Below are 26,482 nucleotides of genomic sequence, written 5' to 3'. Positions count from 1 at the left end.
TAAATAAACAATGTCTAGGAGCTCTGGAAGATCTAATCTTCCTTTCATTAATTTAGGACCCTAATTTGGTAGCGTAATGTGGCCAGATCAAAACAATCCTAGTTCCAAAATATCCAATTTACTACAGTAGCTTAGTCTAAACAAGGAGACAGCTTACAGACAATTTGTCTTTTTATATTTTATTACAAATATCATTTCAACAAGCTCATTTTAACGTCATTCAGTATTTCAGATATAAATCAAATAAATAAATAAATATTGTATTTTAATTGTATTTTAACTGTATTTTAATCATTTTGTTTTACTGCATTGAATTTTGGTTGTTGTGAGCCGCCCAGAGACCTTTGGGTAGAGTGGGCGGCATATAAATCAAATAAATAAATAAATAAATAAATAAATATTTCCAAATTATTTCCAAAATAACCCCCAGCCTTAGCCACCAGTCATTTCCTCTATAAAGTGAAAATAATGAACTGTCTAACTATATCTTAAATAAGCATTCTTACGCAATCTCAAAATAAAGTCCTGTCGGCTGCATATCTCTCAGTGTGTCGTCTCTCTCCCTTCCATCTCTTCTCCGTCGCTCTCCTTTTCCATCTCTCTTAAATTAAGCCTTTGTGTCCTTGTTCGCTGGAGTTTTGATAAGATAAGGGTCAACTTGTTGTTCTTTACTTTTTTTTTCTTCAGCTGGAAAAAGAACTGACCTTGTACAATTTTTTCTTCCTAATTAACACCTGGACATCAGTTAGCTTCTAGTTGTTTTGTTGCTGTAATGAAACAAAATCCATCTCTATTCTACTTTTACATTTTTCATAATCAAATTCATGACAACTGACAATAAAAACACCGCTATTTACACTTGATATGTCACAATGCAATACTTTTTCCCAAGAACAACAAGCAGACCCCACATTAAGAAGCTGCTTTGAGAGTGTCTGGAATACAGTTAACCCCTGAAACACCTGAAAGATTCCACATTAAGCAGGGATTACTGTACAGAGAAACACTGGTAAACCCCTTAAAAGGGGGAGAAGATATTAGAAAGCAGTTGGAAGTGCCTGTAAAATACCACCAGATGATATTAGAAAGGGGACATTCTGATATATTTGCTGCACATCTAGGGATCAATAAAACCAAACAAAGAATAACGCAAAACTTCTATTGGCCAGAGATAGGAAAGCAGATTAAAAGTTTCTGCCAGAGTTGCAATATTTGCCAGAGACAGGGTAATAACTGGGACAAAACAAAGGCAAAATTGTGCCCATTACCCGTAATCTCTACCCCATTTCAATGTATTGGCGTGGATATTATAGGGCCGTTGCCTAGGGTCACAAAAAGGGGAAACAGATTTATCCTTAGTATTGTGGACCATGCCACACGATACCCAGAGGCTATTCCCCTTAGTAATATTGAGACTCACACAGTGGCTGATGCCCTGCTGAGTTATATGAGTCGAATGGGCTTTGCTTCAGAGATCGTGACTGACCTAGGAACATCTTTCACCTCAAAACTCATGCAGAGAATATGGCAAATATGTGGTATCAAACATTTAAGTACTTCCCCTTATCATCCGCAATCTAACGGGTTAACAGAAAAACTTAATGGTACCCTGATGTGCATGATTAGGGCCTATTCTGCTGAAAACCCTAATAACTGGGACCAGAAACTACAGTTACTGTTATATGCATATAGATCAGTACCCCTAGATAGTACAGGATTCAGTCCGTTTGAATTGCTGTTTGGGAGGAAAGTGAGAGGACCCCTTGATTTAATTAGACAGAATTGGGAGCAAATCAAAGATGATCCTCAGAACATAGTCTCATATATAGACACCCTAATGAATACACTGAAAAGAAATTTAAAATTAGCAGCAGAAAATCTACAAGCCCAGAAAAACAAACAGAAAGTCTGGTATGACCGAAAAGCCAGAGAACGAAGTTTTAACCATGGGGATGAGGTGCTGATGCTGAGGCCTATCAAGGGGAACAAATTACAATTGAACTGGGCAGGACCATACAAAATTACTGCTAAAATGAATGATCTTAATTATATCATTGAAGAAGATGAACAACCAGGCAGGAGGGTGGTTCATGTGAACATGATTAAACCGTATTTTAGAGAGGAAAATAGGGTGTTGTTTGCAATGAAAGCTGCTGACAAGGAGGAACATGACTTGCCTTATTGGGAAGGGAGAGGGAAAGTTAAGTACAACCCTGAGGATGTTAAGATCAGCCCTTTACTCTCCCAAGAGCAGCAGAGTGAACTAAGATCTTTGGTTACAAAGTACCAACATGTTTTTTCTAACAAGCCTGGGTTAGCCAAGGGAGTGGTACACAAGATAGATACAGGAGATGCACCCCCACAGGCAGTAACTCCATATAGTCACTGGGCCATATGTTGACAAAGTGCACAAGGAGCTGGATGAGATGTTGAAAGAAAATATTATTGTTCCATCATCAAGCCCTTGGTCTGCTCCTATAGTCCTGGTAGATAAACCAGATGGGAGTATTCGGTTCTGTGTTGACTACAGAAAGCTTAATCTAGTAACCAAGCCGGATGCTTACCCTATGCCCAGATTGGACAACCTGATAGAAACCATAGGGGGATGTAGGTTTATTTCCTGCCTAGACCTGACCAAAGGGTTTTGGCAAGTACGAATTGACCCCAAGGATCAGGAGAAAACTGCATTTTGTAGCCCTTTTGGCCTATTTGATTTTTGTGTCCTAAGTTTTGGGTTAAGGAATTCACCAGCTACTTTCCAAAGGCTTATGGACAAAACTTTGCAAGGGCTTAGCGACTTTACCGTAGCTTACATTGATGACATAGGTATCTTCAGTAACACCTGGGAGGATCACCTTTGTCACTTAGAAGTAGTGCTGCAAAGGTTAAAGGCAGTAGGGCTAACAGTGAAAGCAAGCAAATGCCAGCTGGGTAGCCCTGAAATGAAGTACTTAGGTCATGTGGTAGGGGGGGTGTAACCAAACCCCTGGAAGCAAAAGTAGACGCAATAAGTAGTTGGCCTAGACCCACCACCAAGAAGAAAGTTAGATCTTTTCTTGGGCTGGTAGGCTACTATAGGAGATTTATCCCTAGGTTCAGCGAGATAGCAGCGCCACTGACGGAACTGACGCGCAAGAAGAGTGCTGACAACATCCAGTGGTCCAGTAACTGTGAGGAGGCGTTTGGGAAGCTGAAGGAGGCGTTAATCCCGTGTTGCGAGCTCCAGATTTCGATCGTGAGTTTACTGTCTTCACAGATGCATCCAACTCCGGGTTGGGAGCTGTGCTGTGCCAGAGTGACGACTGCGGAGACCTTCATCCGGTTGCCTACCCGAGCAAGAAGCTACAGAAAGGGGAGAGACACCTGTCCACCATTGAGAAGGAGTGTCTTGCCATTTTGTTCGCGGTCCAAAAACTGAAACCATATATTTGGGGGAGACATTTCATCCTCTGTACTGACCACTCACCACTGTTGTGGCTAAGGACTATGAAGGCTAACAACAGTAAACTGATGAGGTGGGCTTTGATCTTGCAGGACTTCGACTTTGAGGTTAGAGTGGTCAAAGGGACTCAGAACTGTGCTGCAGATGCCCTCTCTAGACGACCCGACGACTGAAGAAGGAGAAGAAAACTTGGACTCTAAGAATGGTTTAAAGTGATTATAAGTTTCATAATGGTGATTACTGTAAAGTTAATAAAGTTAATGAAAATGAATTATAAGGTATAAAATTGGTCAGGTAAAGTATATTGTTGGAATTAATAAAAATGCTTAGAGTATAAGAAATGATAGTTGTTTAAAGTGTTTTAAAAGTAATATGGAGTGAAATTGTTATAATGTATGACTTTCTTCTATTGAATTGTTATATTTTTTTGGTAAGTGTGAATGTAATATGAAGGTAATGTAATTGTTGTGTATTGCTCCTCGTTGTTTTTGGAGAAAAGCACTTTAGCTTTCCCCCACAAAACAACTTATTAAGGGGGGAGGTATTGTAACGGGCAGCCATAGCATCACCTGTCCATCACAGCTGGGCAGTGAGTCATCAGCCAATGATGTGACGGAGGGTGGAACTTAAGGGGAGGAGCTGATATAAAAAGGGGGGTGAAGAGTGTGTGAGAGAGATTTTGAGTTAGAGCTGAGAGTTGAAAGTGATTGTTAGATATAGTGAGTGAGAGAGCCTGTCACTGAGAAATAGTCTGTGTGAGCCAGTGTTTATTAACAGTGATTGACAATTCTTTACCCGTGATTTACTATCTTTGTTTTCTGTAATCAATGAACCAGTTTTTTTTGTTTTTGAAAAGATACACTTGTCCTTCTCTTGATTTTTTAAGGATAAGTTGGTGGCAGCAAAGTTTTAAAGAGAAGTAGCAACCACTCTCTGAGGTTTGAGGGTGGCTGTTACACATGCCAACCGAACTGCAAATCATGACCTTCCAAATTGGTTAGTCTATCATTTTCCAAGGTTATTCATTCCTTTATCCAGTCTAATACACAGGATCTATAATACAAAACCCAATCTGGAAGACCAAACCCCACTGTTTGACAGCTTGCATTGCTTTAATTTTGATTCTTGGTTTTTTTACCTTGCCACACAAATCTCATCTTATTAAGTTCTTGAAAAAAGGACTGTTTTAATATTATGGGAGTTGTCTGATGTAGAAATAAAATTTTAGGTAGAACATTCATTTTAATGGTTGTTATTCTTCCCATCAACGATAACTGTAATTTGTCCCATCTCTTCAAGTTGATCTGTATCTCTTTGATCATATAATTATCTTTAAATAATGTGCTCGTTTTCTTTGTGATTTGGATCCCTACATATCTCTCTTTTCTTCTTGAAAGTTAGTCCTTTCTATTAGCTTCTGTCACTCTTGTTCTCTCATATTTAAACAATTATTTTTGTTTTCTTTTTATTTATTTTCATTCCTGCCATATTGCCAAAATTTTTCAGCATCTCCTTCAGGTCTTCTATTGAGTCCATTGGATCTTCCAATATAATAACTAGATCATCTGCAAAGGCTTGAAGCTTATAAGTATGACCTCTTACTTTCAGTCTTTTTATTTTCCTTTTACCTCTAATTTGTTCAGTTAATATTTCTAGAGTAAGAATCAATAGCAATGGCGAGAGTGGGCACCCCTGTCTAGTACCTTTCCGTATTTATATTTCTTTCATCAACTCTCCATTGAGTCTAACTTTTGCCTTTTACTGGATATTAATTTTAAAAATCTTTCTCCAACTTGTAGCACTTCCAGTTGATGCACCATAAAATTCCAATTCAGACTATCAAAGACTTTCTTCAAGAATACCATAACCATCTGTCACACACCCTCAGTTCCCCTGTGTTTTTCCACCCAACCCAGGTTCACTTTCGGGTCTGACATTTATTTTTCAACCCTTTCCACTGCCACCAGAGGAGTCACTCCTCACTACATCAAATATGACTCTTAAATCAGTGTTATTCAATAAAATAATGTTTATTTAAGTGTTCATAAGTAAATCATATAAAGTTAATTATGGATGGTCTTATGTTATTCATTCATTCAACTGTGATGCTTATGTATAATCATGTTACTCAAGGTATTTATTCATTTCTTATCTTGTTCCTTATCTCCCTATTCTTCTCTAACACAAGACTGGTCCTAACTCCTAAACTGCTTTTCTCCAACTCATATCCCTAACTCATCCCTAACTCTAAATGAAATCCTCTCTAAGTCCTCTTTAACTGTCATCCATCCTTCTTATATTTCCTTAGTCCCGCTCCTAAATCAGGGTTCCATTGTGATGGACAGGAGTGGTTCCTGCCCTGTCCATCACACCATCTGTTTTTCCAGGTGAGCTTCATAGTATTCAAAAGAATTTAAAATTATCCTTATATTATTCTTCATCTGCCTTTTTGGAAGAAAATCCAACTGGTCTTGATGTATTGTCTCTATTCTTTTCAGTCTAGTTGTCAACATTGTTGCATGTTTTTTATAATCCACGTCCAGTAATGAGATTGGGCTTTTTATCTCTTTACCCTCTGTGTTTTATGTATAAGAGAAATTATCGCTTCTGTCCATGTTGGTGGCAATTCTCTCTTTTCTTCTACAAATTCCCAAAGCTTCTTATATGGATTGAGCAATACATTTTCTAATTTTTATAATATTCCGCTGACAGATCATCTGGGCCTGGTGCATTCCTGTTTTGTTTTTTGTTTTGTTTTTTGAGGGTTTCTATAATTTCTGCATATGTTAAGGGCTCATTTAAGGATTGAATTTGTTCCTTAGTCAAATTCATTTTATTGTATTTCATACATATTCTTTCTGAGCTTCTTTATCTACTTCATTTCTATTGTATAAATTCCGGTAAAAATCCTCAGCAATCTTTTTTATTTCTTCTTGTTTAAATTTCTCAATCCCTGTTTCATCTTTCAATGTTCGTATTATTGTTTTCTCCTTCTCTTTCCTTAATTTATATGCTAACCATCTCCCCAGTTTATTTGCTTTTTCAAAAAAAATTGCTTTGCAAATTTAAGCTTCTTTGCAGTTTGTTCAGTGAGCAATATATCTGGTGTTGTACTAACTTTATCCTCTCTTTCAGTTCTATATTTGTTGAGTTTTGTTTCAACTGTAACTTATCTGAGGCTAATCTATTTTCTGAATTGACACACAGAGATATAATTCAGAAAAAGAAACCTTCTGGTGTTATCCATGTATATGAAATTCCATATTTTGGAGTAACGATTCCAGGGAGGAGTATTGCTTCCTTCTCTGCCTCATTTGCCAGGGAATTTGTTTTAAGACATTAATTGTCTTGTCTTCTATTATCAATTGTTTATCTTGTGAGGTTTTTAAGACCTTGTCTCTAATCGATTTCTTCATAAATCTCACATGAATTTCTTTGGGTAGCTTGTTTCTTTTGGTATATGATGTACTCACCCTATAAGTTGCTTCCAAACATTGACACAGGTCCGCTACTTCCATCTCTATTTCTGCAGCCAAAGCTGTACTCATTTGTATCTTTAGGTCCTCGCCTTCCTTTTCTGGAACATTTTGGAATCTCAGCATCTTCGATGCTCTCTCCATCTCTAGCATCTGTCGTCATTTTGTTTTTGATTCTTCTGTACTGCCTGTCGTGTTTTCTCAGTTTGGCTCACCCTAGAATGTGTACCTTTCACTTTTTCCTCAATAGCTTGTGTTTTCGTTTTCATTTCAGTTATCTGTTGTTTGGCTTCTGATATGTCAGTTTTCATCTCCTTCATCTGATCTGCTATTTGGGTGAGATGTTCTGCTAGCTGTTGGAATCCTGTTAATAAATTTTGCATGGTGGTCTGCCATTCTTTGTCTAATTCTTGTGCCACTAATTTTCCCAGGCCTTGAGACTGAGTACTAGAGGTTCCAGAAGTTTGGGGCTTTGATTTTTTGGAGGCCATTTCAATATTTTCAGTAACAATATCCCAATCTTCCTCTTCCTACCTCTGAATAGGTGTTACATGAATTATACTATACTCTTCACCAAATTGTCCAGACCTCAATTATGCCCCTTACTCTTTCAGGGATTTCCCTTATTTAGCCAACAAACAAAGCCCACTACCAACAACCTCCCCTAAAATCTTCCTCCAATCTTTACCCAGATATTATAGTATGTAAATCAGTTTTTAGCCCAATAGTTTAAAACACAGCCATGGTAAAAATGTTCCTTCTTCTCGAAAATCTTAGCAATGTTGTTATATCCCTTGGCCTCTATTCTCAGATTCACCACGCCATCCAACAAGAAAAGTCCAAGCTGGCGATAATCACAGAATTTCAAACCTCAATATTTGTACAGTTCCAACTTCGTCACAATAATCCAAAGCAACAAGCAACGTTCCAAATATCAAAATGAGGCTAGGAAAGATCTCCGGCTTTCGCCCCTCAATATTTGTGCAGTTCCAATCTTAATATGATATTCCAGAGTCCCAAAGGCTTTTCACATATCAATTAGGTGTATTGAGGATGACATTTAGCTTTCTTCCAGTAGGTGTCATTATAATCCATTGTACTGTATGTTCCATCCACTATAAATCCAATCAACAACTCCAGCCCTGATTTTCTCAGTTCCACAGTCGACCTTCAAGAATCATGTCTCTCCCAGCTAACTTCTCATGGTTTACAATATAACCTTTTACAGCTGTAGCCTCTGAGAGGGGCTTCTCCACCCCAGTGATATTATATATTTCCCAAGATTTGGCAGCACTCTGTCCACTGTTGAGAAGTCTGGTAGCACAATGTTATTTTTCTTTCTGTCAATTTTCTTATTGATAACAGCATAAGTTCCGTCCATCATTGTTTATTTTATCAAGGAATTTTTCCAGGATCCAATTTTTTTCCTCTCACCATCTCATTGCTAGCCTCAGCCGGTCTGCAAAGAGCTGGTTTCGCTTTTAAAAGAGCAAAACAGCAGAGCCAGTAAGCAAGCTCGCCACTCCCCCACTTCTTTTCAGCCCTTCCCGCTTTGTAGGATCATTCTTAGATTAAGGGCTTCAATTTTATTTATTGTTGTGGATTTTTAGCTGTAGTTCTTTGTTCTCCTCCCCTCCGGGGTGGGTGGGTTACTCACAGTTAGTTGCCTAAGATGGCTCCTGCACCCAATCTGTGCTCAGTGATCTCTTCAGAGGAAAGAAATGCCAGGTTGCTGCCCAACCTTCCTTCCTCCATTGCTCACATATTGCTCAGGGAGACTTCTCCTAGCCTACCCTATGGTCCCCCATCTCATGAAGGACCCCCAGACTGGGTGGTTCCAGCTTTCCCCAGGAGCTATTCCCAGGAGCTGCTGACTTAACCGTGACAAGCCCCGCCTCTCCATTTTCTTTGCATTTCCGACCTGCCTCCTTTGTTCTCTGTGCATTTCCAATCTGCTCCATTTGTTTTCTCTGCATTTCCAATGGGTCTTGCACACTTGATTGCTTTTCTCCCCCCCTTTCAGCCAAAAGGGATTAATAGTGTTTCCCATGAGTCTTGCAGTTAGATTTTTGTGTGTGTGATTTTTTTTCCTTCAGCTGGAACAGAGTAATTGCATCTCAATCCATTTCTATGGGAAATGGTGCTTCGACTTACGACCATTTCAAGTTGCATCCATCTTCTGGAACAGATTATGGTCATAAATAGAGGCACCACTGTATTCCAATCATGGGAGTCATCCCCTCAACCAATTCCTGATTTTCCCTCTTTTTTCCTCTCTCCTAGTGTCTGTTCCATCTTGTCCAAAGTTTGTCCCCTTTTTAAAATTATTTTAATTATATTGTATCACGCTTGTTGTAAGCCACCTAGAGTGGTCTTAAGTGACTAGATAGGCAGGATATTAAATAAATAAATAAATAAATAAATAAATAAATAAATAAATAAATAAATAAATAAATAAATAAATCCCACCAAGTTTCAGTTATTCCTATCAAGTCATAGTTACCATCCTGAATTAAAATTTTCATTTCTTCTTGTTTGTTTCCCATACTCCAGGCATCTCTGGCAGTGTTACAACCAGCTCTGGATGCAAAATTTTGCTTCCACTTGTGACTGGAGGTTTGAGTTACGAATGGAAAAAAGGCGGGGGAAAGGCAGGGAATTTAAATTGCTAACCATTGGTCAGCAAAGAGGCTGTGTAGCTCTTTCGCCCCAGCTGCTACAGAGTGTGCGTTTGGAGGAGTCTTTGGACTGCCTGATGCTGCTTTCTGCTTTTTAAAATGCCTGTTCTGGGTGAGTACAGGGTTTTGCAGCATGGATGTTATGATTCGGTGCTTTTAGTGTCTGTCTGTCTGTGTGTGTGTGTGTGTGTGTGTGTGTGTGTGTGTGTGTGTGTGTGTGTGTGTGTGTGTGTGTGTGTGTGTGTTTTCGGCCCCAGCACATTCTCATGGGGCTTGATTTCAACCCTCCACTGCCTTGTGGCTATATCCATTCATGGAAAAGGCTTCAGGAGTTAACCTCAAGGCAAAATCCGGAGCTGGAGTCCCGAAGGCAACATGTGTCGTTCTGCCAACTCCTGCGACATTGCTGGAACCAGTAGTATTGGCTCTTGCCTTTCCATTGGACCATTTCAGCAATGTGGAGAGGGGGGATCTGCTGCTTGGGTAACAGCCTATCCTCCATATTACCTTACCCGGGCTTCATGCTCTGGAGAGGACTCTCCTCGATTCAGAGCATGTTACCATAGTCTCTCGAGACTGAAGGATGCCTATGATGTGTTGTGTGGCGGGGTCTCTCTTTTTTTGGTTATTTTTCCCCCCAGCCCCAGTGCATTCCTATGGGGCTTGCTGTGTTTGTGGGGGTTTTGGCCATTTTTTCCAGCCCCGACACATTCCAATGGGGTTTCCATCATTTCATTGGGTTTTAGTGATTCCCCCCCCACCCCAGCGTGTTCCAATGGGGCTTGCACTATTCTTTTGGGTTTTGGTGATGTTTTTTCCAGTACCGACGCGTTCCAATGGGGCTTGCATTTGGGGTGGGTTGGTGATTTTTTTCCTCAGCCCCGACACGTTCTGATGGGGCTTGCAGCATTTTATTTTTGTGAGCGTTTTGGTGGTTTTTTCCCCCCATCGAATGGATTAATCATATTTCAATGCATTCCTATGGGAAATGGTGCTTCGACTTATGACCATTTCAAGTTACGACTATCTTCTGGAATGAATTAAGTTTATAAGTCAAGGCACCACCTTACAGCCATACATACTTTATTATTACAGCATCAAGCGATACAGAAAACAGAACTGAATGCAGAGTTTCAAGTACTGATATTTACAGCAAAAAGCTAAATCAAATAAACCAAAAGCAATAAAACTACAAATATAACAATAAAAGACTGTAGCAGGCCACTCTCAAGCCTCTACCCATCCAGGCCTATAAGAGTGCTCACTACCTCTCACCAAAAACTGCTGCCACCAACCTATCCTTAAAATCAAAAGGACAAGTGTTTCTTTCAAACAAAATATAATATTTATTGATCTGTACAAAAGAAAAGGAGTAAATCACTGGTATTAAATCAATTAGTCAATCACTGTTTCTCAGAAACTAGCTCACACACTTTTCCCTCACCAACAGGCACTTTCTCACTCTATCAATCACTCTAATCACTCATCTCTCAAACTGATCTCTCAAAACTCCACACACACACCTTATATAACCCAGCTCCTCCCACTTCTGCACCACCCTCCGTCCTCTCATTGGCTGAGGTTCCCTTGCCCAGCTGTGACGGACAGGTAAGAGCAGAGCTGAATGCCACAATACCTCCCCCCTTAACAAGTTGTTTTATGGGGGAAAGCTAAAGTGCTTTCCTCTATAAACAACGAGGAGCAATACAATAATACAATTAACCTAATAACAATAATACATTTACTAAACATTTTCATAAACAATAAGTAAACATCTTACCTGCAAGTCATTCCCACACATTCATTAACATTTTCCATGATCATTCATGCATACACTTAATATTAGAATAGAACCTGAAAATTATACTTACATTCAAATTCATCTGCATATACAACAAATCACATATATCAGGGTGTACATGAACAATTGTGTACATGAACAATTTCCCAGGGGCTTCTGCCCATTTCACCAGGAAGTTTTGCCTAGGAAACAAAGCCAGGTAGATGTTTTCCTTTTATCCTCTCTCTTTGTCTCTCCCCCCCAACACATGGTTTAAAATGGGATCTCCCAGGACCCAACACATGGTTTAAAATGGAATTTCCCAGGGGCTTCTGCCCATTTCACCAGGAAGTTTTGCCTAGGAAACAAAGCCAGGTAGATGTTTTCCTTTTATCCTCTCTCTTTGTCTCTCCCCCCGCCAACACATGGTTTAAAATGGGATCTCCCAGTGTTATATAGTGGGGTGCAATCATGTGTGTACAGGGAATAGAGGAAGGGACTCAGCACGCAGCCCTGGGGAGCTCCTGTACTTAGTACCAGGGTAGAAGAATGGTGGGATCCCATCCTTACTGACTGTGGCCTATCTGTCAGAAAATCCTTTATTTTAAACATATGGTTTAAAATGGGATTTCCCAGGGGCTTCTGCCCATTTCATCAGGAAGTTTTGCCTAGGAAACAAAGCCAGGTAGATGTTTTCCTTTTATCCTCTCTCTTTGTCTCTCCCCCCCAACACATGGTTTAAAATGGGATCTCCTAGGACCCAACACATGGTTTAAAATGGAATTTCCCAGGGGCTTCTGCCCATTTCACCAGGAAGTTTTGCCTAGGAAACAAAGCCAGGTAGATGTTTTCAAATACTCTAATTCTATCTACGATCCTGTCTCTGATCTTAACATGGTAAATATGCATGACCTGAGGGAAGGTAGAGTTTCAGCTTTGAAGGAGGATGAGCAGGAGAGCATGTCTAATGGTGTATGAAAACTTCAATCTAATGGTGTATGAAATTTTCAAATCCTATTTTTACCCCAATTTGATAAATAGGAAACCCAACTAACATTGCATACTTCCACACTATTAGAGAGGAGGCCGGGTAGGTGGGGCTCGTCAGCCCTGGAAGGCAGCCCATCTAGGAGAAGGAAAACTCCGAAATTAAACCTCCACTGCCTTGTGGCTATATCCACTTATGGAAAGGGCTTCAGGAGAGAACCTCGAGGCAAAATCCGGAGCCGGAGTCCCGGAGGCAGTTTGTGTCACTCTGCTAACTCCTGCGACGTCGCTGGAACCAGTTGTATTGGCTCTTGCCTCTCCACTGGACCATTTCAGTGACGTGGAGGGGGGGATTTGCTGCTTGGGTAACAGCCTATCCTCCATATTATTTTACCCAGGCTTTGTGCTCTGGAGAGGACACTCCAGCTTCGCATACAGCATTGATACAACACGGGAAGCAGTTACCGGTTATAAGTCTTTGCTCAATTGGCGTAGAGCAGGACGCCAGGGGCTACTTCTGATGGTGGGAGAGGTCATTGCACCTCACTAGGTAGATACCGCCCGCCTTAAGCTGGGCAGCCCCCAGCCAGTAAGGTGCTACCTCGCCACGGTCTGTTAACTTCACGGGGTGCGTGGGGTTTAGGGTCAAACCCGACAGGCAGATCGATAACCGTGCACCATGCAATAATCATAAGAAAACTTTTGCCGTTAAGCTGGGCACCTGGAATGTACGGACAATGACCCCTGGCTTTCCTGACTATGGCTTTCCTCACAACCTCCACAAAATAGATGATGTGCGCAAGACAGCTGTCATTGACATGGAACTAAGTAGACTACAGATGGACATTGTTGCCCTGCAAGAGACAAGATTGCCAGACTCGGGATCTGTCAAAGAAAAAAACTTCTCATTTTTCTGGCAGGGAAAACCATCGAATGAGACCAGGGAGTATGGTGTTGGCTTTGCAGTCAGAAATACTCTTCTGAGATGCATTGTTCCACCAACTGTGGGGAGTGAAAGAATCCTGTCTCTGCAGCTCCACTCATCAGCAGGACCAGTAACCCTCATTAGTGCATATGCACCAACAATGTCATCCACTCCAGAAGTGAAAGACAAATTCTATGACGATCTGGCAGCTACTATCAAAAAAGTCCCTGAAAGAGAGGCACTGTTCATTCTTGGAGACTTTAACGCTAGAGTTGGTGCTGATCATAATTCTTGGCCCACTTGTCTAGGCCGTTTTGGCATTGGAAAGATGAATGAAAATGGCCAACGCTTGCTGGAGTTTTGCTGTTATTATGGTCTCTGTGTCAGCAACACATTCTTTAATACGAAGCTGCAACACAGAGTTTCCTGGAGACATCCAAGATCCAAGCACTGGCATCAGCTTCATCTGATCCTCACTAGACGTTCTAGCCTCCCCAGTATTACGATCACACGTAGTTACCAGAGTGCTGATTGTGATACTGATCACTCCCTGGTGTGTAGTAGAGTAAAACTGCAAACAAAGAGAGTATATCACACGAAAAAGGAAGGAAGACCACGTATTGACATCAGCAAGACTCGTGATCAAAGAAAAGTGAAGGAATTCGCCCAAGCACTCGAGGAAGCCCTCCCAGGTCCGGCTAATGTAAATGCACCTAAATGATGGGAACACTTCAAGAACGCTGTCTATAACACCGCCTTGTCCACCTTTGGCAAGAAGACCAAAAAGATGGCTGACTGGTTCGAAGCCCATTCAGAGGAGCTAATGCCAGCCATCGAAGATAAGAGAAGAGCTCTAGCAGCATACAAAACCTGTCCTAGCGAGTACAACTTGCAAGCTCTTCGAGCTGCTTGTAGCCAAGTCCAACAGGCAGCCAGGAGATGCTCCAATGATTATTGGCTCCAGCTCTGCTCCCAGATACAGATAGCAGCGGACACAGGTAACATCAAAGGAATGTATGACGGTATCAAACAGGCCTTAGGTCCAATGCAGAAGAAATCTGCTCCCTTGAAGTCTGCTACAGGTGTGCCCATCCAGGACCGAGCACAGCAGATAGAACGCTGGGTATAGCACAACTCCGAGCTATATTCCAGAGAGAATGTAGTAACCGAAGAAGCATTAAATAACATTGAGTGCCTGCCTGTCTTGGAAGAGCTGGACAGTGAACCAACCTTAGCAGAAATAAAAGCGGCCTTGGATTCCCTCGCCTCCGGCAAGGCACCTGGAAAGGATAACATCCCTGCTGAAGTGCTGTAAGGAGATCATCACCACTGAACTGTATGAAGTCTTTTGTCTCTGCTGGAGGGAAGGTGGAGTTCCACAGGACATGAAGGACGCAAACATCGTCACATTGTACAAGAACAAAGGCGACAGGGGTGACTGCAATAACTACCGTGGCATCTCTCTTCTTAGCATTGTAGGGAAGCTGCTTGCCCGTGTTGTGCTGAAGAGGCTCCAGGTTCTTGCAGACAGAGTCTATCCAGAATCACAGTGTGGATTCCGAGCTGATAGATCCAGCACTGACATGGTATTCTCCCTCCGACAACTGCAGGAGAAATGCAGGGAACAACAACAGCCACTCTTAGTGGCCTTCATAGACCTTAAAAAAGCATTTGACTTGGTTAGCAGGGATGGCCTTTTTTAAATACTTCCCAAGATTGGATGTCCACCCCATCTCCTCAACATCATCAGATCCTTCCATGAGGGAATGAAAGGCACTGTAGTTTTTGACGGCTCAACATCAGACCCCTTTGACATCCGAAGTGGAGTGAAACAGGGCTGTGTCCTTGCACCAACACTTTTTGGATCTTTTTTGCTGTCATGCTGAAGCATGCCTTTGGAACTGCAACCGAGGGTGTCTATCTCCGGACTAGATCAGACGGAAAGCTCTTTAATCTCTCTAGATTGAGAGCGAGGACCAAAGTCCAACTGAAATGCATGAGGGACTTCCTCTTTGCAGACGATGCAGCCATTGTTGCCCACTCTGCTGAAGACCTCCAACAACACATAAATCATTTTAGCAAGGCCTGCCAAGACTTTGGACTAACAATCAGCCTGAAGAAAACACAAGTCATGGGCCAGGGTGTGGACTCACCTCCTTCTATTACCATCTCCACACAAGAACTGGAGGTTGTTCGACTTTGTGTACCTGGGCTCAACCATCTCTGACACCCTGTCTCTGGATGTCGAGCTGGACAAACGCATTGGCAAAGCAGCTACCATGTTCTCTAGACTCACAAAGAGAGTATGGCTCAATAAGAAGCTGACGACACATACGAAGATCCAGGTCTATAGAGCCTGTGTCCTAAGCACACTCCTGTACTGTAGTGAGTCCTGGACCATTTGTGCACGGCAGGAGAGGAAGCTGAACACCTTCCATATGCATTGCCTCCGGCGGATTTTTGGTATCACCTGGCAGGACAAAGTTCCAAACAGAGTAGTCCTAGAACGAGTTGGAATTTTCAGCATGAACACATTACTGAAACAGCGACGTCTACGTTGGCTTGGGCACGTCGTGAGAATGGCTGATGGTCGGATTCCAAAGGATCTCCTGTATGGAGAATTAGTGCAGGGAAACCGCCCCAGAGGGAGACCACAGCTGCGATACAAGGATATCTGCAAGCGAGATCTGAAGGCCTTAGGAATGGACCTCAAGAGATGGGAAACCCTGACATCTGAGCGTTCAGCTTGGAGGCAGGCATTGCATCACGGCCTCTCCCAATTTGAACAGACCCTTGCCCAGCAGGCTGAGGCAAAGAGGAAGTAACAAAAGCAGCAAAACCAGGGAGCTGGACAGGGGACAGATTGGATTTGTCTTCAGTGTGGAAGAGACTGTCACTCTCGAATTGGCCTCCTCAGCCACACTAGACGCTGCTCCAAGTCCTCCATACAGAGCACGGTACCATAGTCTTTCGAGACTGAAGGATGCCTAACTAACTAACAAGAACAATAAACAATACTTTAACCATTTTAAGAGACCATTTTTCTTCTTCAGTCATTTGGTCTTCTAGAGAGGGCATCTGCAGCACAGATCTGAGTCCCTTTAATCACTCGAACCTCGAAATCAAAGTCCTGTAGAAGCAAAGCCCACCTCATCAGCTTGCTGTTCTTAGCTTTGATAGTCCTTAACCACATTAGTGGGGAATGGTCAGTACAAAGGACAAAATGTCTTCCCCAGATATACGGCTTAAGTTTCTGCACTGCATACACAATTGCAAGACACTATTTCTCGATGGTGGACAGATCTCTCTTCCCTCCCTGCAGTTTCTTACTCAGGTACGCCACCAGATGAAGGTCTCCACCATCGTCACTCTGGCACAGCACGGCTCCTAACCCGGAGTTGGACGTGTAAACAATCCCCTATCTCCAAGGAGATTAAGGGGAAGCCGGAGAAGGAGAGATTTCAGAGTTTAGCCAGTCCTTATTAGCTAAGATGAGCCCAATTTCTCAGCCAGGCCCTGACTAACACTCCTTCCTCAAGTCCATCCCCTTGGTTAAGAAAAAGCAACAAACACAGACAGTCCATGAGTTTACACTCAGGCTAATCTGGGCTCTATATGGTAGCAAAATATTCGTGGCCAATTAGCTAGGCTAGTCTGTTCAAGAAACCAATGCATGCAATTCCAAATCATTACTGCTTTATTAAGAAACATGGTTCAGAAAAGAATTCAGATTATAGCAAAGCAATACAGTTAGAAACATTTCCATGTCAAGACAGACAGATCACCTCCACCACTCCAGCTAGAAAAATAAAACAAACATTGCATTCTAAACTAGAATAATGCATAAGCGTAGTCATTCTTACGTTCCTGTGATTCCATAGTCCATGATCCACCAGGACAGTTAGAGTTCATTTGTAATCCAAATGACCAAGCTGGTAAAAAGGCTTCATTCAAAAGTTATAATTCATTTTGGGAAAAAGCACATGTCTGTCCTTTCTCAGTCAAACTCCATCTTTTTCCAACTTCCACCAACTTCCTTCTTCTTCCCAGGATGCCTCATAAGGAACACCCCTTCCTGGGTCTTGTTGTCTCGCCTAATTTTCTCATGGGAGCTTGAGTTGTTATCATGTTTTGTGGCAGAATTATTATGACTACCAGGAATGTAACTCTCTGGCTATTCTTAGCAACTAGATAACCAGAGAATGAAGCTTCTCTGAAACAGCATGTAAAATTTTCCTACCACAGACACAGACATTAAATCAAGATGGATGCTATTGGGACAATCTTAGGACTACATATCCCATTCTAATACACATAAAAACACAAATCATCACATGCCACCCCGGATAATCGTTAAAATTCAGAGCAGTTAATCTGATCTAATTTTAAGAAATCAAGCAAAAGTAACTAAAAAGTAATTCAAAGTAATTAACTGGTTATATCTAAAAATTCAACTACAAATTAACTATAACAATACTGAAACATAGCACACTGCTGAATACATTCTTTCAATGTTCAGGTTCATAAGAATCTTCACAGTACATTCTAGAAAGACCATCTGCCACAACATTCAATTTTCCAGGAATGTGTTGAACTTCAAAATCAAAATCTTGCAATGCTAGACTCCATCTCAACAATTTTTGGTTGTGAGATTTCATCTTCTGCAACCAAACTAACACTCTGTGATCTGTTTGGAGGGTAAACTTATGCCCCCATAGGTAACGTCTAAGTAAATTTAATGACCAAAATATTTAAAGTACCTCTTTCTCAGGTACTGCGTAACCTCTCTTTCCAAGAGTTTTCTAGAGAAGTATGAGATGGGATAAAGGTTCCCATCCTCTCCTTGCTGTAACAATATGGCACCAAGGCCCAATTCAAAGGCATCTGTCTGTAAAATAAACGGATTGTCAAAGTCAGGGGATTTCAGTATAGGTGCATCCATAATCTTAGCTTTTAAAGCATCAAAGGCACCTTAACACTCTGGTGTCCAATTTACCTTGACAGCCTGTCTCTTCTTAGTGAGCTCTGTCAGAGGTGAAGCCAAATGACTGAAATCAGGGATGAATTTTCTGTAGTAGCCGACTAGGCCCAAAAACGAACGTACCTGTTTCTTAGTTTTTGGAATAGGCCAATCATTAATAGATTGTACTTTGGCTTGCAGAGTCTGAATTTCTCCTTGCCCAATCAAATGACCTAAGTACATGACTTTTCCTTGCATCCATTGACATTTGCTGGCTTTGACTGTCAGTCCTGCTTGCTGAAGTCTGGACAAAACAGTTTCAATGTGAGACATGTGAGAATCAAAATCAGAACTGAAAATAGCAACATCATCAAGATAAGCACTTGCAAAAGATAAACCTTGTAAAAGTTTGTCTATCATCCTTTGAAATGAAGCACCAGCATTCTTCAAACCAAATGGCAACCGTCGGAAACGAAAAGTTCCCACGTGTGTGATGAAAGCGGTCTTATCTCGTGAATCTTCGGCCAAATCGAGCTGCCAATAAGCATTCTTTAGATCGAGAATGCTGATAAACTTAGCCTTTGAAAGATGTTCAATTAAATCATCCATTCTAGGTAATGGGTATGGATCTGGAACAGTAACACTGTTTAACTTTCTGTAGTCAACACAAAATCTTACTTCCTCGAGAATTTCACCCATAGCATTACATTTTGGCACCAGTACCACCGGAGAAGCCCAAGGGGAGAATGACGGTTCAATCACCCCCAAAGATAACATCTTTTGTATCTCTTGTTCAATCTGGATAGCATGATTACCAATTGCTCTATATGGGCTAGACCGTATGGGCTGGGCATTGTTCTCAGTAGTTATCACATGACTGATCAAATTGGTGTAACCTGGTTTATCCGAAAACACATCTTGGTATTGTTCTAAAATTTGAAACAACCTTTCTTTCTGATCAACGGTACCTGTTAAAACAAGATTATCAGACCATGTACCGGCATCTTGCAATTCAGACAACATCTCAACAGGTTCATTTGCAGCATGAAAATATTCAGCATGACATTGAAAAACTATTGCAGATCTATCTTTGTACAATTTCAAACTGTTGACATGGTAAAAAAACAGGTTTCTTATTAGAATTCAACATTTTGACAAGATAATTGACATTTCCCAATTTTTGAACAATTTCACCTGGACCTTCCCAGACCACTTCTAACTTAGAAGGTCTGAGTGGGTTCAGAACAAGTACCAAATCACCCACAGAAAATTCCCTGTGTCTGGATCTCTTGTCGTGAAAGAACTTCTGGCTTGCTTGAGCATCCAACAAATTGTCTCTGGCCAACTCCTGGACAGCCAAGAGTTTCTCTTGAAGTTTTCTGACAAAATCAGCAACTGGCACAGTACTACTTTTAACCACACCTTCCCAATCAGATTTCAGGAAGTCCAATGGTCCTTGTAGATTTCTTCCAAATACCACCTCACTTGGAGAAAAGCCACCTAACGAAGAATGAGCTGAGCTACGGAAAGCAAACAAAGCAAAAGGCAAAAGTTCATCCCAAATGTTTCCATATTCTTGGGTCAACGTTTTAATCATCCTAAGCAAAGTTTGCTGACCTCTTTCCACCATACCATGAGATTGAGGATGATGGGCCGTGCTAAAACTCAAGGTTATTCCACTTATCTCGCAGATCTTACGCATAAGTTCACTTGTAAAAGCTCCTGCTTGATCACAAATTATTTTGGATGGTACTCCAATACGTGAGCACAAGTAGCACAAGAAGATGATTCTAGCTATGGTGGTAGCTGTAAGATTGCTAATAGCATAGGCTTCAGTCCACCTACTGGCTGAAGAGATGAAAGAAATGATGTATTCTTAGATTTAGTAGGAACAAAAGTCCTAGCACATCCATTTGCAAACACTGGAACACTTGGTCAGGAATCTCCATAATCTGCATTTCGGCCTTCACCTTGTCAGTTTGATGGCCTGTGCGTTCGTAAGAGTCACAAGAACTGACATAGTCCTTTACAGTTTTTGAAATACCAGGCCAGTAAAAATATTGAGAAATCCTCTTTAGGGTTTTTTGTATTCCCTGGTGCCCACTACTCGGATGGTCATGAGCCATTTCTAGTATTCTCAGTCTATATTCAGTAGGCAAGACTAACTGTTGAACAGGTTGGGCATCCAAGTTGGATTTGGGGAAATATTCTCTGTACAAAAGTCCATTTTCTCCCCACAGGAAACTAACTTGCTGATGCACAGGACGTTCAGCATAGTTGTCTGCTTGTGACCTTAAAGAAGCTAGAGTGGGATCATTAAGTTGTTTCAGTCTAAAGTCAGCTGATCCCGTTGGGGTCACATCCTCCATTTTAGTCTCTGTAGTAGCTGCATTATCAGCTTCGGTCACAAGAGGCTGCTGTTGCATAAGGTCTCCATCTGAGCTATCCTCAGTGGATTCCTGCTCCAGTTCAGGATCATGCAACTCCCTACTTTGAGAACGAGTGACTACCTGCACTGAAGCTGCATTCTGACTTTGCATGTGATCCAAAAAAGCAAGATCATTTCCAAGCAGAAAATCAGGTTTTCCCTCATGAGTTAAAATATGCTTGGATCTGGACCAATTCTTGTAAGTTACTTTTACATATGCCAAAGGATCATACTTTTGCTCAGCCTCTTTAGACCCATAAGTTTTTACTGGACACCTTAGGTTGTTCAGGATCAAGGTTGGGTCTAGAAATTGTTTACTTATCGAAGAAATATCGGCTCCCGAATCGCAAAAAGCACTTAAAGCAACATCACCTCCTGGTGTGTGAAGAAAAACAACCTCAGAAAAAGTTCTGGTTGCCCAATCCCTTTGTGTAGTTGGCACTATGAAATCAGGGTCCATAATGGAAAATCTCTCTCCTGATTCTGACTCTTTCACAATTTCTGATGAAATTGTAGCAATTTGTAAGTCCAAAACTCTAGGCACATATTGGTTTACTGTTGCCTGCATTCCGCTGGCTTGTGAAGGGACTACAGTTAACTCCTTCCTGACTCTGTGTAGGCACAATGCTTGACTGGTTAGGCACAGAAACTGCATTGCTGGCAGCTGGCACTTGCTGAGTTCCCGCTGGCACAGAACTTACGTACGCCATCTTAGGAGTGCCGGGTTTGGATCTACGTGGGGTTGGGACAGGAGTTTTTCTAGCTGGCTCCTTAACTTGGCTAGCAGGCACATTTAACCTTAGCCAATCTTGTCGTAGATGAGAGCCACCGCATTCAAAACATTTAAGAGGCGTTTTAGTCTGGCTAGGACCTAGGCTCCTGCGTTGCTCAAATGAAGTTTGCCTGGGCTCTTGAGGAAAAGGCTTTCTAAAATCAGACTGGCTCTGTCTCTTAGGCACTACTGGTGCAGTCTTTGCCCTTAAAGCTGGTTCAGGCCTTCTAAAGGAGAGAATCTCATCAGTTTTTAAAGCAAGAGTTTGTAAGTCTTTGTATTCTCTCTCCAACAAAGTACTCCTTATTTCTGAAGGCACTAAATTAAGGTTCCATGTACAACACAGTTCTCAAATCCTCAAAGGTACTAACGCCCAACGAGCTCAACCACTGGTCACCTAGATGTTCTATCTTGTCAGCTAGCGCAGAATAACTCATTCGGCTGTTTTTTCAGTTTTCTAAGGTTCTGCCTCAGTATTTCCGAAGTAAAACCAAATTTTTTCTGTACCACGACTTTAAAAATATCCCATTCCGTTTCTTCATCAGTTTGGCTACAATGTTGGTAAGCTGCCCAGAGCACTGCGTACGCATTAATTTAACATACCAGGCCTCAGGTATCTTAAGACCTCTACATGTGTTCTCATAGTTAGATAAAAAAGATAAGATATCATCGCCATCATGGTGGTAAGGTAGATTGCTTCTATCAACACTGGCTATTGAGTTCTTAAACTTCTCTTTTTCCTTCAGCTCATAAACCAAATGCTCCACCTTCCACTCTCTGTACTCCTTCAATAAACGTTCAGAAATGTTTTGATTATGAATAGATTGAGTGTGACAAGCAACAAAGTCTGCAAACATCATTGTTAACTTATCCACTGGTGATAGACTCTTGTTAGGATCAGGCCCCTCAGCACCGTTTGCTGCTGCTGCTGCTGCTCCTGCTGTCTCATCAGGAATATCCCTGGCTGGCACTCCCTCCCGGACTGGAGTGCTAGCGCCCGCCATGTCCTCTGACTGATCCGTCTGCCTCAATTTAGACCAAGTTGGGTCTGGGTCAGATTCCAGTAGTTCCTGGATATCCTCTGCTGTGAGCTTGTATGTTACACCACCTGTTTGTAATCCACGAATTCCAACTGCCCTCTGAGTCACAAACTGTTTTCCAGGCAATTCCAAGAAATCCTGGTCCTCCATGCAGACTGTGTCTAACTCAGCAGTTAGAAAGAAAAAATCCTTTCTCTCCAAAAGCCTTTCAACTCTCCTGCTGCTGCAGCCGAAGCATTAGAGCAGGAGAAAAGCCATAAAAGCATAAATCCACTCTGACGAAAAACAGACCTACACTGGAGCTTACAGAAGTGTCCGCTGACTTGTATGAAAATGCATCTGAATTCTCAGAGCATAAACAAATACATACAGGATTGGTCCCTTAACAGACTTCGCCCTAGAGCTACGTCTTATCAATAAGACCCTTAGCTGAAAAGAAAAAAGCAATTTAGCTCTGATTTATAGCCCTTCAAAGTAAAACAGTATGGGAATTCCTCTGCCGGAGCTTCGAATTACCCAGCTGTGAAAGCACATGCATCGAGATGCACTGCTGCATTCCACAAGTAAACGAAATATATCACAGCCCGTGTTCTGTCCAACCGCTGCGACCATGTAAGCAATCCCCCATCTCCAAGGAGATTAAGGGGAAGCCGGAGAAGGAGAGATTTCAGAGTTTAGCCAGTCCTTATTAGCTAAGATGAGCCCAATTTCTCAGCCAGGCCCTGACTAACACTCCTTCCTCAAGTCCATCCCCTTGGTTAAGAAAAAGCAACAAACACAGACAGTCCATGAGTTTACACTCAGGCTAATCTGGGCTCTATATGGTAGCAAAATATTCGTGGCCAATTAGCTAGGCTAGTCTGTTCAAGAAACCAATGCATGCAATTCCAAATCATTACTGCTTTATTAAGAAACATGGTTCAGAAAAGAATTCAGATTATAGCAAAGCAATACAGTTAGAAACATTTCCATGTCAAGACAGATCACCTCCACCACTCCAGCTAGAAAAATAAAACAAACATTGCATTCTAAACTAGAATAGTGCATAAGCGTAGTCATTCTTACGTTCCTGTGATTCCATAGTCCATGATCCACCAGGACAGTTAGAGTTCATTTGTAATCCAAATGACCAAGTTGGTAAAAAGGCTTCATTCAAAAGTTATAATTCATTTTGGGAAAAAGCACATGTCTGTCCTTTCTCAGTCAAACTCCATCTTTTTCCAACTTCCACCAACTTCCTTCTTCTTCCCAGGATGCCTCATAAGGAACACCCCTTCCTGGGTCTTGTTGTCCCGCCTAACTTTCTCATGGGAGCTTGAGTTGTTATGTTTTGTGGCAGAATTATTATGACTACCAGGAATGTAACTCTGGCTATTCTTAGCAACTAGATAACCAGAAAACGAAGCTTCTCTGAAACAGCATGTAAAATTTTCCTACCACAGACACAGACATTAAATCAAGATGGATGCTATTGGGACAATCTTAGGACTACATATCCCATTCTAATACACATAAAAACACAAATCATCACAGGACGCTTCGGTAAAGATGGTAAACCCGCGCTGGATATCAGGAGCTCTCAGGACTGGGTTGATTATTAACGCCTCCTTCAGCTTCCCGAATGCCTCCTCGCAGTTGCTGGACCACTGGATACATTCAGCACTCTACTTGCGGGTTAAGTCAGTCAAAGGAGCTGCTATCTCGCTGAACCTAGGAATAAATCTATAATAGCCTACCAGCCCAAGAAATGATCTGACTTTCTTCTTGTTGGTGGGTCTAGGCCAGTTACTTATAGCTTCTACCTTAGCTTCCAGGGGTTTAATCCTACCTCCCCCTACTATATGAATTAAATACTTCAATTCAGGGCTACCCAGCTGCTTTCACTGTTAGCCCAGCTGCTGTTATTCTTTGCAGCACTGTCTCTAGGTGACACAGGCGATCTCTCCAGGTGTGGCTAAAAATACCTATGTCGTCTATATAAGCCACTGTGAAATTGCTAAGTCCCTGCTAATTTTGGTCCATAAGTCTCTGGAAAGTTGCCGGTGAGTTTCTTAGACCAAAACACAGAACTCGTATAGACCAAAAGGACTACAAAAAGCTGGTTTTTTTCCTGGTCTTTGGGGTCAATTCTCACTTGCCAGAATCCTTTCGTTAGGTCTAGGCAGGAAATATATTGACATCTCCCTATTGTCTCTATTAGGTTGTCTAATCTGGGCATAGGATACGCATCTGGCTTGGTGACATGATTCAGCTTAATATAATCTACACATAATCAAACACTGCCATCTGGTTTGTCGACCAAGACTATAGGAGCAGACCAAGGACTGGATGACGGAACAATGATGTTTTCTTTCAGCATATCATCTAGCTCCTTGCGCACCTTCTCAACATATGGCCCAGTGACCCTATATGGAGTAACTGATTGTGGGGGTGCAACTCCAGTATCAATCTTGTGCACCACTCCCTTGGCTAGCCCACGTTTGTTGGAGAAAACCTGTCGGTACTTTGTTATCAAGGTCCTCAATTCACCCTGTTGCTCATGGGAAAGTACAGGGCTGATTTTGACGTCTTCAGGATTATAGATTGTTTTCCCCCTTCCTTCCCAATAGGGTAAGTCACGTTTCTCATTATCAGCTTCTTTCATAGCAAACAACACTCTGCTCTCTTCCCTATAATATGGTTTTATCATATTAACATGAACCACCCTCCTGCCTGGTTCTCCCTCTTCCTTAATTACATAATTAAGGTCATTCATTTTGGCGATGATTCTAAATGGTCCTGCCCAATTTAATTGTAACTTATTCCCTTTGAGAGGTCTTAGCACAAGCACCTCATCTCCAGGATTAAAACTTCTTTCCCTGGCTTTCTTGTCATACCATACTTTTTGCTTACTTTTCTGCACCTGTAAATTTTCAGCAGCTATCTCTAGATTTCTTTTCAAAGTGTTCATCAGGTTGTCTAAATACAAAATTACGTTCTCAGGATCAGACTGTTATCTTCTCCCAACTTTGTCTAATTAAGTCAAGGGGTCCTCTCACCTTCCTCCCAAACAGCAATTCAAAAGGACTAAATCCTGTACTTGGGGTACAGACCTATATGCATATAACAAAAGTTGTATTCTCTGATCCCAACTGTAAGGATTCTCAGCAGAATAGGCCCTAATCATGCGCATAAGGGTCCCATTAAATCTCTCTGTGAGCCCATTAGTTTGCGGGTGATATGGGGAAGTATTTAAATGTTTGATCCCACATATTTGCCATAGTCTCTGCATGGGTTTTGAAGTAAAAATGTCCCTAAGTCAGTGACTATTTCTGACGCGAAGCCCATTCGACTCATATAACTCAGCAGTGCATCAGCCACAGTATGAGTCTCAATATTCCTCAGAGGAATGGCTTCTGGGTATCGTGTGGCATGGTCCACAATGGTTAAAATAAATCTGTTCCCCCTTTGGGTGACTCTAGGCAATGGTCCTATAATATCCACGCCAATACGTTGGAATGGGGTAGAAATCACTGGTAAAGGGCATAGCTTCGCTTTTGTTTTGTCATTACTAGGGCCCTGCCTTTGGCAAACATCACAACTCTGACAAAAAGTTTTAATCTGCCTTCCCATCTCAGGCCTGTAGAAATTCTGTGATATTCTTTGCTTGGTTTTATTAATGCCTAGATGAGCGAAAATATATCTGAGTGTCCCCTTTCTAATATTTGCTGGCGATATTTCATAGGCACCACTAACTGTTTTTGCAGATTGTCCCCCCCTTTCTTGGGGTCCCTTAGCAACTCTTGATACAATAAGTCCTGTTCAAGGTGGAACCTCTCAGGTCTTTCATGGGTTAATTTTGCTTCAGAAACGCTCTCAAAGCATTGTTTCAGTGTGGAATCTGATTTCTGTTCTTGACTGAACGTATTGTTTTGGGAAATATTAACTGGAAATATTTCAGCTGAGTTACTACTGTCAGGCATTCGCTTTCTCTGATTTTCACTCCCTTCCTCAG

At 41.7% G+C, this 26,482-nt stretch overlaps 1 protein-coding gene across 12 annotated transcripts in view; it reads right to left on the bottom strand.

The window, feature by feature from the left end:
* The window catches only part of SCMH1 (Scm polycomb group protein homolog 1), a 270,467-nt gene that overhangs the window by 176,788 nt on the left and 67,197 nt on the right, over nucleotides 1-26,482 (bottom strand). The window contains exon 1 of one of the 12 annotated variants that reach the window (XM_078380214.1): nucleotides 507-701. The exons of the other annotated variants lie outside the window; for them this stretch is intronic. The gene's annotated coding sequence lies outside the window, so the exon portion shown is untranslated. Of the gene's footprint in view, nucleotides 1-506; nucleotides 702-26,482 lie in introns of those variants that run through there. 12 annotated transcript variants of the gene reach the window in all.

Source organism: Pogona vitticeps, chromosome 9, assembly GCF_051106095.1.
Source record: "Pogona vitticeps strain Pit_001003342236 chromosome 9, PviZW2.1, whole genome shotgun sequence".
NCBI lineage: Eukaryota > Metazoa > Chordata > Lepidosauria > Squamata > Agamidae > Pogona > Pogona vitticeps.
Note: the sequence above shows the minus strand (reverse complement) of the source record. Positions and strands in the feature narration are given on the sequence as shown.